The sequence below is a fragment of the Pipra filicauda genome, unplaced genomic scaffold, assembly GCF_003945595.2.
Source record: "Pipra filicauda isolate LSUMZ 115617 unplaced genomic scaffold, ASM394559v2 scaffold144_size1929842_pilon, whole genome shotgun sequence".
NCBI classification, from domain to species: domain Eukaryota; kingdom Metazoa; phylum Chordata; class Aves; order Passeriformes; family Pipridae; genus Pipra; species Pipra filicauda.
Genome location: NW_024103929.1, coordinates 285,592 through 295,498, shown reverse-complemented (window position 1 = coordinate 295,498; position 9,907 = coordinate 285,592). Strand labels below are relative to the sequence as shown.

Here is a 9,907-nt window from a genome sequence, read left to right as displayed (position 1 = left end):
GGCACAAATTCATCTGTTTTCAGTGAAGGTAAAAGTTATTAATTCTTTTAATGTACAGATTCTTCTGCATTTGGAAAGAGATTAAGACAATAATATTATAGATTTATTTTTTGTTTTCAATACTAGTACAACCTTCCTCCCCTTCAAAATTCTTCCTGTCATCATAGCAATTCAGTGCTGCTGATTTAGTGAATAGGATTGAGGGAGACAAGCAATCCAGCATGTCGAATTTGAACTCTGACCTTCCCTTTGCATTATTGCACAACTTCTTAGTTTTGCTAATCAAAAAGCATTTGCCCTCCCCCTCTTTTCTCAAATGAGCTTAAACTCGAAATATAGAGGGACAGGGAGGTTTTGGAAATGATCAGGAAAAGACACCTGTATGTTTCTCTGGTTTGGCTCTGTGTTAAGCATTTCTTATGCATCTGAAATCTGATATTATTTGCATTGTTCTTCAAATATCAAGATAGGACTAAATTCCTTAAGACTACTATTATGCTAAACGCTGGAACGTGTCCAAGAGCCTGACTTCTCATATGCTGTCTTTGTCAATATTGAGCTCTTGACATATGAATCATGATAAATTGAGATGGACAAGACATCAAGTGCATTTTAGCTCTACAACAGTAAATTCACAAGGACTTCCAGTACAGTTGTGCACGTTGTGAAAGACCACAATGCTCTTGCTGGAGCTGTGGCGTACTTAGTGCTTGCTAGCATTCCATTAGGTCATACAGTGGGAAAAAGTACAAAAATAACAAACTTGTTAGTCTGCTAATTGCAGGCTTGTTAAGTGATATTCCATTTCTGGTGTTTCTTTTTCCTCTCCACTGCTCTGATTAATGACTATTCAAAACAAATTCAAAAAAAAAGTCTTCTGTGAAAAAAAAAAAAACAAAACCAAAAAAAACCACATTGCACCTGAAGGATCTTTTACAAGATTTTCTAATGCAAACTGTGCACATGAATATGTAGTTGCAGGACCGAAAACACCACTGCTGTGTCCCATTGGATCTACTCACAGAGGTGATATTCAGCTTTCAAGAAAATCATCAGCTAAGTTGTGACAGGATTGCTCTGAATTTGGGCTTTCCTAACTGAAAATTGTGTTTCTTGTGTTCTTTTAGCACAAACATTGTCTGTGTAGTTAGGACCCTTTCCTTCTCTGTGCTTTGTGATAGGAACCTGAATGTCAGTGGAAGTTTCCCACAGACTTTGAGGACTTGTGGATAGACCTAATGCAGTAGGAACTCTCAAGCCTCTTGTTTCAGTGGAAGAAAATTATTTTGTTTTGGTAGTTCATGAGAGAGGATGTTTCTAAGAGCGTTGAGGATTTTGATAGTAAGTACTTATTAAGCAACATTTATTACTATTTGATATGGACACCCTCATGTAAAATAATAGAATTTTGTGTTAATCTATTTCGGTCATGCCATTGCTTTAATATTACTGTATTTCATAAAAGCATAATCCAGAAACACTGCTGAGCCTTCAGGGATTTTCTCAGCTAGACCAGCTAGAACTCAGAGTTCTTACAAATAAGTGCTCACAAAAGTTTCCCCCAGTTAAGTTGAACATTTTGAGCATTGTTCATGGTATATTTCCTACAGAGGATGGGAAAGTGCCTCCTCTCCACACTGAGCAGACAACTCTGCTAGACAACAACTGTAGGCATCCCTGCCAAATGCCATTTCACTGAAAGCCAGGATTTCACAGGTCCACCCAGGGGTGGGTTTCCTTTTAAGGGTGGTGATGCACTGGAACAGGTTGCCCAGAGAAGTTGTAGATGCCCCATCATGGAAGTGTTCAAGGCCAGGCTGGATGGGGCTTTGAACAACCTGGTCCAGTGGGAGGTGTCCCTCCGTGCACATGGCAGTGGGGCTGTACTAGATGATCTTTAAAGTCTCTTCCAAACCAAACTTTTCTATGATTCCTTGAAAAATCTCAAGTGTTGCTACTTTTAAACAAACACTTTTTGCTTGCTGTAAACCTAAAATCCTTTCCTGCAGAATGGACTCTCCTTTGGAGCACAAGTCAAACCCTTTGCAGTTTTCCTTTCAAAAAGCATTTATTTATGTCACTAAAATGAAATAGAGGAATTTAGTAAAAAAATGGTCTGTGTTGTGAAACTCTTTACTCCCTGATGGTTGCCTCTGAGCAGATCAGCACAAGGTCCTCCTCGCAAATCATGTAGGTTACACCTCATATAACTCATCGATGTTCTTCTGAAATATAAGAAAGAACTGCAGGTTGATCTTTGGTGTGCAAATATTATCACTCTTTGAAAAAGAAAAATTATTACTCTTTGAAATGAGGCAAGGGGTGTTGTGGGAAGACGTAACACTGAACAGTTGAAAATAATAGCAAGGGAGAGCTCCAGAACTAACCATTGCAACTGCAAAGACACCAGCTCTCAGCCACTCTCCAGCTATGCTCTTTGAGCATGTCTGCAGTTTAACAAGCCATTTACCCCTTGTAAGTTTACCATTCCATGAAAAATGACTCACAGATGAAATTCATCAGTTTGACATGGAAGGATGCCATTTATGGGCAGAAACTGTATGTTTTTAATCTGGGGACAAATTTCCTATTACTTTTGCAATTGTAATTGGCTATTTTAAGGCTGTGGTGCCTATGTCTTCTGTAAACTGGTAAGTTTCATTGACTTCAAGTCACTAATTATTTCCTCAAAAATTTTTAAACAGATTAAATCATGCCTGTGAAGATGCAGGCCTTGGACTCACACCTAACTTTAGTCACCTGGGTTTTCTCATAGTTCATGGTGGGACAACTTACTTAACTTTAATACCCACCTCCATTGACTGCTGGTGGTGTCTGAATGAGTGGACGATCTGTCCCTTTTCTACCTAGATAGAAAAGGTGATGAAAAATATTGAAAACTGTACTCAGTTTTAAATCAGGAGCAACACCATTTCAATGTGGAGAGTGGATCTTTCTCATTTTAAATTAAAATGGTGGTTTTCTGCCTTCCCATGGGCATATGCAAGAAGCTTTGATGATTAATGAAGTATTCTTTACAGTTTACCTTCCATTAGAACCCCTTTGTCTCTTAATTATTCATTTTAATTAGCTTCAGTCTACTTTTTTTTTAATGTAGTTTCTAGTGTTATTTATATTTAAATACACTTTATGGGGCTTTTTGCACACGGTGGATAAGAATTTATATCCTTACTTAACCAAACTGGCCTTTGTTGCCCTTTTCTGTGTTTAGATTATAACCAGGATGAATTTCACTTGTGGTCTCTCCAGCTGTTTTTTAAGTAGTTCCCTCTTTTCTGCAGCAGATTTCCTTCACATTAGAAGATTCCAATCCAAATTCCATAGGGGATTTTACCTTCCCTTTAAATCAGTTTCCCTTCATGTTTCTCTTCCACGGGTCCCAGCTCTTATGAATCTTACAAATGCAGTGTTATAATTAGAACTATGTGAACACAGTACTTCCATTTCTCAGAGGTTCCTACAAACATTTGTTTTGGGTTTCATCCACATGAGCTCCCATTCCTTGATAATTTTGACTTTGAATTTCAGATGTGAACAAACCAAACATCAAGATCAAACTCATGAGGTCAAACTCAACTCCAGTCAATTAATGTTAGGAATCCCTGAAACAAAAGAAAAAAAAACTAAACTAAACAAACAAACAAACAAAAACCCAACAAAAAATCCCAAACAAAACAAACAAAAAGGGCTCACCAAATTTTGCATGGTTTTGAGGTAAAATCCAAAGTCTAAATGCTGACATCAGTAGTTACCTGTCCATAATGAAAATTTCAGCATAGAAAATCAGTGCTTCACTTTTAGAATATAAACAGTTGAACTGTATCAGGGGTTCATAGCTCATTTTTTTAGCCTGCAGTGCAGTACCTGGGAGCACCTTCCCGTCTCGACGGGCTGGGTGAGAGCTCCCTCTCCTGTTTCCATATGGATTAGGCTGGGCCCTTGTGACCCCCACGTCTGCCCAGGCAGGTTTTCCTAGTATCAGACCCGTCTCAGTATGCTCGTTTTCCAGGTTAGATAAGAGCAGCCTCGAGTTACCCTCCTTTCACAACAAGAAACTATTCCACTCTCTTATTTTTGTATTGTTTTTATTTCTATCTCTGATTAAATAGTAAACTTGGAGACAACCCAAATTGCCTAACACCAAGCCATGCAGTATTTATTGAAAAGATATTTCAGTATAGAATAGGAACCTTAGAACATTTTCTTTCCCAATTTCATTTAGGTGCTTCTATTAAAAAAAAAAACAAAAACAAAAAAAAACAAAACACAAAAACAAAAAAAAAAAACAAAAACAAAAACAAAAAAAAAAGGAAGATAATTTGGAACAATTTATTTACTTAATTAATTTTTATTTTATATCTCTTTGTAGGATGAAAGAATGAAAACAGACATATTAACTGAGGGGAATAAGGATGTTTGCGCTGAAATCCCTAAAAAAAGGCATAATGTCCTGTCTTAAGAGACAGAGGTGGTCATTTCGCTATGGTCCTTCACTTTAATAGTTACGAATGCATTGAAATTCTAACTCCTCAGAATTGATTTACAATTTGGTAATGCCTTTTCCTCTATTCCTTGAATCTATTCCTTGAATCTATTCCCAAATCTATTCCTTGAATCACTGAAATTGTGCTCTTTTTTTTCCTTTGTGAAGCAGCCCAACCATAAAGAAAACAAAAATTGCTCCATTAATCCTACAATTATCAGTTTCTTATTCTTACTGCGTGGACAGGCCTACAGATGGAATGTCATCTCCTTGCTCCCAAGTTTGGCAACTGCTGTGAGTTACTGCCCAGGCACCCAACCTAGTTTGTGGTCACTGTGTGTTGGATCTGGAACTGCTTAAAAAGGTTGGAATCAACTTAAAGCTTCATGTTGCTTTAGGAAGAGGGTAGCAAAAGGGCAGGGGAGCTTTAATTTATCTAGTGAGTATTGTTGACATTTTTTGTGTTAACAACATTAGGAAGTTGCTGACAGTTTGTTTTCTTTATTTTTTCTCGTTTTGCTTAGAATTCTTCGACAGGAACAGAGTTTTTCATGCAGAATGAAAGCAAATTGCAAGTCACAACAGAGTATAAGAAAAGGTGGAATTTTCCTTTCCAGACGTGGCATTTGCTGGAAACCATAAAAATGAAATAGTAAATTACAGAATGGAGATAATAGCATTTTAGAAAGCCACATTAAATTAGAACAGTTGAAGGCAAATTCTTTGCAGCCACTAATGCCAGATTGTGGATAGAAAGCCAAGAGGATTCTTAAAGATCTCTTTCTTAATTAATTTAACATTTTGCTTGTTGGCCTGCAGATCTGCCAGTGTGAATAAAGTGTGTCTTCCCTATGGGCTGCAGCTGTCTGGTTTGTTCAGCTCTGAAAGTCGTGCGGTTGGTTTTTCTGCCTGGGACAGGTTGGGATGAGGAGGGAGGCAGGGGCGGTGCGAGCCCACTGGAGGGCAACCGAGCTCCGTCTGTGTGACCCCCGCTTCTGCATGACCCTTTGGAAAGAGTTTTGATCTGAACTCTAATAACAGTTTACATTTCCACGTCCGTATTAGATCTGGGGTTTCATGAAGCGAGGCCAGCACTATATGTTTTTGCTCTCTCAAATATTACATCGTCTATTTATACTGTGTGTTTTTGTAGCACATGATGTAACATGACAAAATTTCAGCCATGTGCATCACACATGCAAGTCTGAGCGCAGCTGGGTTGTGTAGCATGGCTGAGGTAATGTCAAGAAATTTCATATTATATTTAAAATGACACCTGTAAAAATAATCTTCAATTTGTAATTTAAATACTGTAATACTCAATTATGTGAACTGACAGGAAGTGTCCCAGCGGTTTTGGAAAATAACATTCTTTTATCCATCGAACCTTTGATGCATTTTTGAACAGCCATAATGGAAGTTCAGATCATGACCTTCTGTTTTGAGAGACCCTAGTCAGGGAGGAATAAGATCTTCTCCCGAATCAAGGTGAAGTCTTCTCTCTGCGTATATTTTTGCTTTCTTGGAATGAAATGTCAGCTGTGTACACCTCATCTTTATCCATGCTCGGGAGAGCTCAAAACTGTAAATCTAGCCTAATTTCTGATAGTGTGCTTTGCTTGTGGCAGCACATGCATGTCATCTGTAAATATGGATCCTGCTTTACTCCTAATGACAGGCTTCGAAGGTTTTCCTGCAGGCTGCATCAGTAGCAATCAGGCTATTAATGTGGGAGTGAGGCTTGTGACTTGGCCATTGAAAAAGCTCAGGAGTGTTCCAGATGCAGGAATAAGTTTTGGAAATCTCTGAGCTGCTTCTTAAGTACGTTTCCTTTGCTTATTTGGGGGTGGAGGAGTTGGGGGGGAATGGCAAGATGTGGGCTTTGTGCAAGTCAGTTATGAATGTGATAGCCCTGGGATTTCTCCCACTGTAAATTACACCTTCTTCCCTAATTCTGTGACATTTCCCTTATCCATGAGCTGTTTCTTAAGGCTCTCATGAACCTTAATAGCACACCCCCCAACTTGTACCTGTTATTGGTTCTGCCAAATCTAACGGATTTCTCTTATGTCCTTTTCCATCATATACTTTTGAAATACTGAATGTGACTTCCAAAGAGTTGTGCTTTGTGCCACTTAAATAAACTCTGTTCTTTCCATTCAACTCTGGTAACCTGATACTGCACAATAAATGCTAATAAGTTTCCTGCAGAGTAGTGCTCTTAAGACAGCTTATTTTTCATCCCTCCTTTCATGTTGTGCCCTTATTGATGACTCAGTCCATAACACAAGTGTTCTTAAAGAAGATAAAATGTAAATAACAGTGAAAGATGCTGGTCAGATAAGGTACTCAGAAGGACACAGGAAATGCTTCATAAAGAACATTTTTTCTACACCCAAAGTTGCCCCCTTTTAAGTTGTAGTTACTGCCTATTACTCTTTGTAGGCAGTTAAGGAAAAAATGTTGCATTAAATAATTAACAACTGCAAATTAATGCTTTGGTCTACTGCAAATCAAGGACATATGCCTTTCCTGACCACCTTGTAGGTTGGACAGGGGTTTGTGTTACATTGATAAAAAGTTTTTGTAAACATATTCTTTGTGTGTGGAACTCACCCGCAGTATTGCTGCAGGAGAAGGACTGAGTGACCCCTGTGGATATTTGCACATGAGGACTCAGGAGGGAAAAGTGTGGGAGGCCTTTGTCTGACAGGGAGAAACTCTGTCAAGGAAACAAATGTGCAGTAACTGCCTGCCATGGCTGCACATGCAGGATGCATCAAAGCTTTTTGTTCCCTTTCCCTGTCCAGAGAAGGGTGGCCCATTACCAGGGGCATCCAAGGGTACCCTTGCCCACATCACAAGCCATCTTCTTTCCTCTCATGTAGCTCCCACGTGCTGAGTTTGCTTCCTTGGAGAGGTAAGGGGAACACCTTCACTTATGTGTGCAGGTCCCCGGGAAGACCATCTCCCTGAGTGTTGTGCGGAGCAGCCTATGGAGGGAAGGGACAGCTGAAGGGGCCACCTGCATAGTGGGAGAGGTGAGTGCAGGAGAGGAGGGGCTACTCTCTGGGGCAGGAAGCCACAGCAGCCGGGATCTGCTGGAAACACTGAGGTGTTTGATGTTTCGTTACTGCAGGAGGTTGGGCATAACAGCGCTGTGAGGCCGTGCTCGAGGAGGAGACAGAGCTCACAGGGAGAACAGTAGACAGTGCCTGCGCTGAAGGGCTCCCCAGACTGATGCTTTAATGCAAAGAACAACACAGCTGAGCCCCTTTCAATTCTCAGTAAGGAAGGAGAGTGCATCTCTCCCTGCAGCCTGCTGCCTCACGAGACAGACAGCAGGAAGGAAGTGCTCTGCTCTTAAAAGTTAGTTTCAGTCTCACGTTTTGAAAGAGCAGGTCACTTCAAAGTCCCACCATAAAATTACCACATGCCATCTGCTTTTTACAAATGTGCAAGGGAAATTATTGGTGCTCCTGCCTTGTTTCTGTGATCCGAATGTATGTATGTGCCAATTATTTATTTTATTTTTAAACAGACTTGTTCAGTTGTCTCCCACCCTTCCATACTTCTTACACTGAACATCTTCTCGGGATGTCAGCTCTAGGGGAAGGAGATGACCACATGTGCCTGCACTGCTCAGCCTGTCTGTTTGTTCAGATGTAAAAGGACCTCAGTGTCCATGACAAAATCCAGGGAGGGCAACTGTCAGGTTCCATGTGGTGCAAACGTGTTTTTTGTTAAAGCAGGCTAAATCTAGTGGCTGATATCATGCAGCTTTCCCAATGGTTGTAAGCCACAATGCAGTTCAGGGTAGGGGCCCTTGATGTGCTATTTCCAGAGCTGATGGCCTGGCAAGATTACTGGTTTGTCCTGCTGCATGTCTCAGACTACAGACTTTTACCCATATGGTCTATTAGCAACCTTTGTTGGACAGTTTTAAAATCCTCAGTCACTTCAGCCATGTGGTACCTCTCATTAGAGCTGAGAGGAGCAGGATTCAGTTTTTCCATCTGTTGTGGTTACCTAAGGTGTTGATCATCTGGCCATAATTCAGGTGTCTAGTCCAGGTAAGTTATTCAGATTGTGTCTATAGTCAATGCAGACATATCTGCACCTCCAAAGGGCATTTTTTCCCAATTCATAGAATCATAGAATCATAGAATCAACTGGGTTGGAAAAGACCTCTGAGATCATCAAGTCCAACCCTTGATCCAGCACTACTCTGGTTACTAGACCATGGCACTAAGTGCCACATGCAGTCTCATCTTAAAAACTTCCAGGGACGGAGAATCCACCACTTCCCTGGGCAGCCCATTCCAATGTCTGATTACTCTCTCTGTAAAAAATTTCTTCCTAATATCTAACCTAAACCTCCCCTGGCAGAGCTTAAGACCATGCCCTCTTGTCTTACTGCTGGTTGCCTGGGAGAAGAGACCAACCCCCACCTGGCTACAACCTCCTTTCAGGGAGTTGTAGAGAGTGAGGAGGTCTCCCCTGAGCCTCCTCTTCTCCCTCAGCCTCTCCTCATAGGACTTGTCCTCGAGTCCCTTCACCAGCCTTGTTGTTCTTCTCTGGACCTGCTCCAGCACTTCAACATCCTTCCTGAACTGTGGGGCCCAGAACTGGACACAGTACTCAGTTGTTGAGACATATAGTAGGATGGGTTGGACATAATAATTTACTTTAGAGGGAGGTTGAACAAGAAGCTTAGATTAGATTGCTACAACCCCTGCATTTAAACCCTTGCTGTCAGAGTCCACTTTCTGTTAACACTGGATAATAAAACCTCTGAAGGGATTGTCCTACTAGGTTAATGGGGCATGGTCTCAATCAGAGTCTTAAAAATGTTTCCTTATAGAAACAGTAACTGATCTCAGTGGGGTTATTCCTGATTTATGCCAGTGTAAGAGCAAGACTGGTTCTCAGGTTTCCTATTGCATTCTAGCTAGCTCATTTTTCTCAGGGCACACTCATACCAATTTGGGGCTGAGTGCTTTACTTATTTGTATGACGTTTACATTTATTTTTAACCAGTGCTTGTTAAAAATAAACTTTTCATCAGTGAACGGTGCAGGGTGGACAGACGACTCACATGTGCTAGTGGGAGTGGGATGAATCAGCAACACTGTTTGATTTGTAGCACGGTCCCAAGTAGAGCAGCTGTGACTTGAGAGACTGGACACGTTTCATCTTTTGGATTGTTACGGTCTTGTCCCCAGCATCCTCTGTCAGCACACAGAGCCATGGAACTCACTGCATTGTGAGGTGTAGAAGAACCTATGCCAAGCCAGCACTGGATGTATTTTCACCTCACTCTGGTATCAACACGTGCTTCTCATGGCAAATTGACTTGGTGTGGCAGTGCTGGGTTATAGCCCAGGTGTCTCAGTACAATGC

The 9,907-nt window shown here is 40.8% G+C and overlaps 1 long non-coding RNA gene across 1 annotated transcript; it reads right to left on the bottom strand.

Moving 5' to 3' along the window:
- Positions 1 to 2,086: 2,086 nt before the first annotated feature.
- LOC120322708 lies at positions 2,087 to 9,634 on the bottom strand. Its single transcript, XR_005562554.1, has 5 exons — positions 9,603 to 9,634; positions 3,715 to 3,773; positions 3,356 to 3,623; positions 2,814 to 2,867; positions 2,087 to 2,225 (listed from the first exon to the last, which is right to left on the bottom strand). It is a non-coding gene; the product is annotated as an uncharacterized LOC120322708 (long non-coding RNA).
- Positions 9,635 to 9,907: the final 273 nt, after the last annotated feature.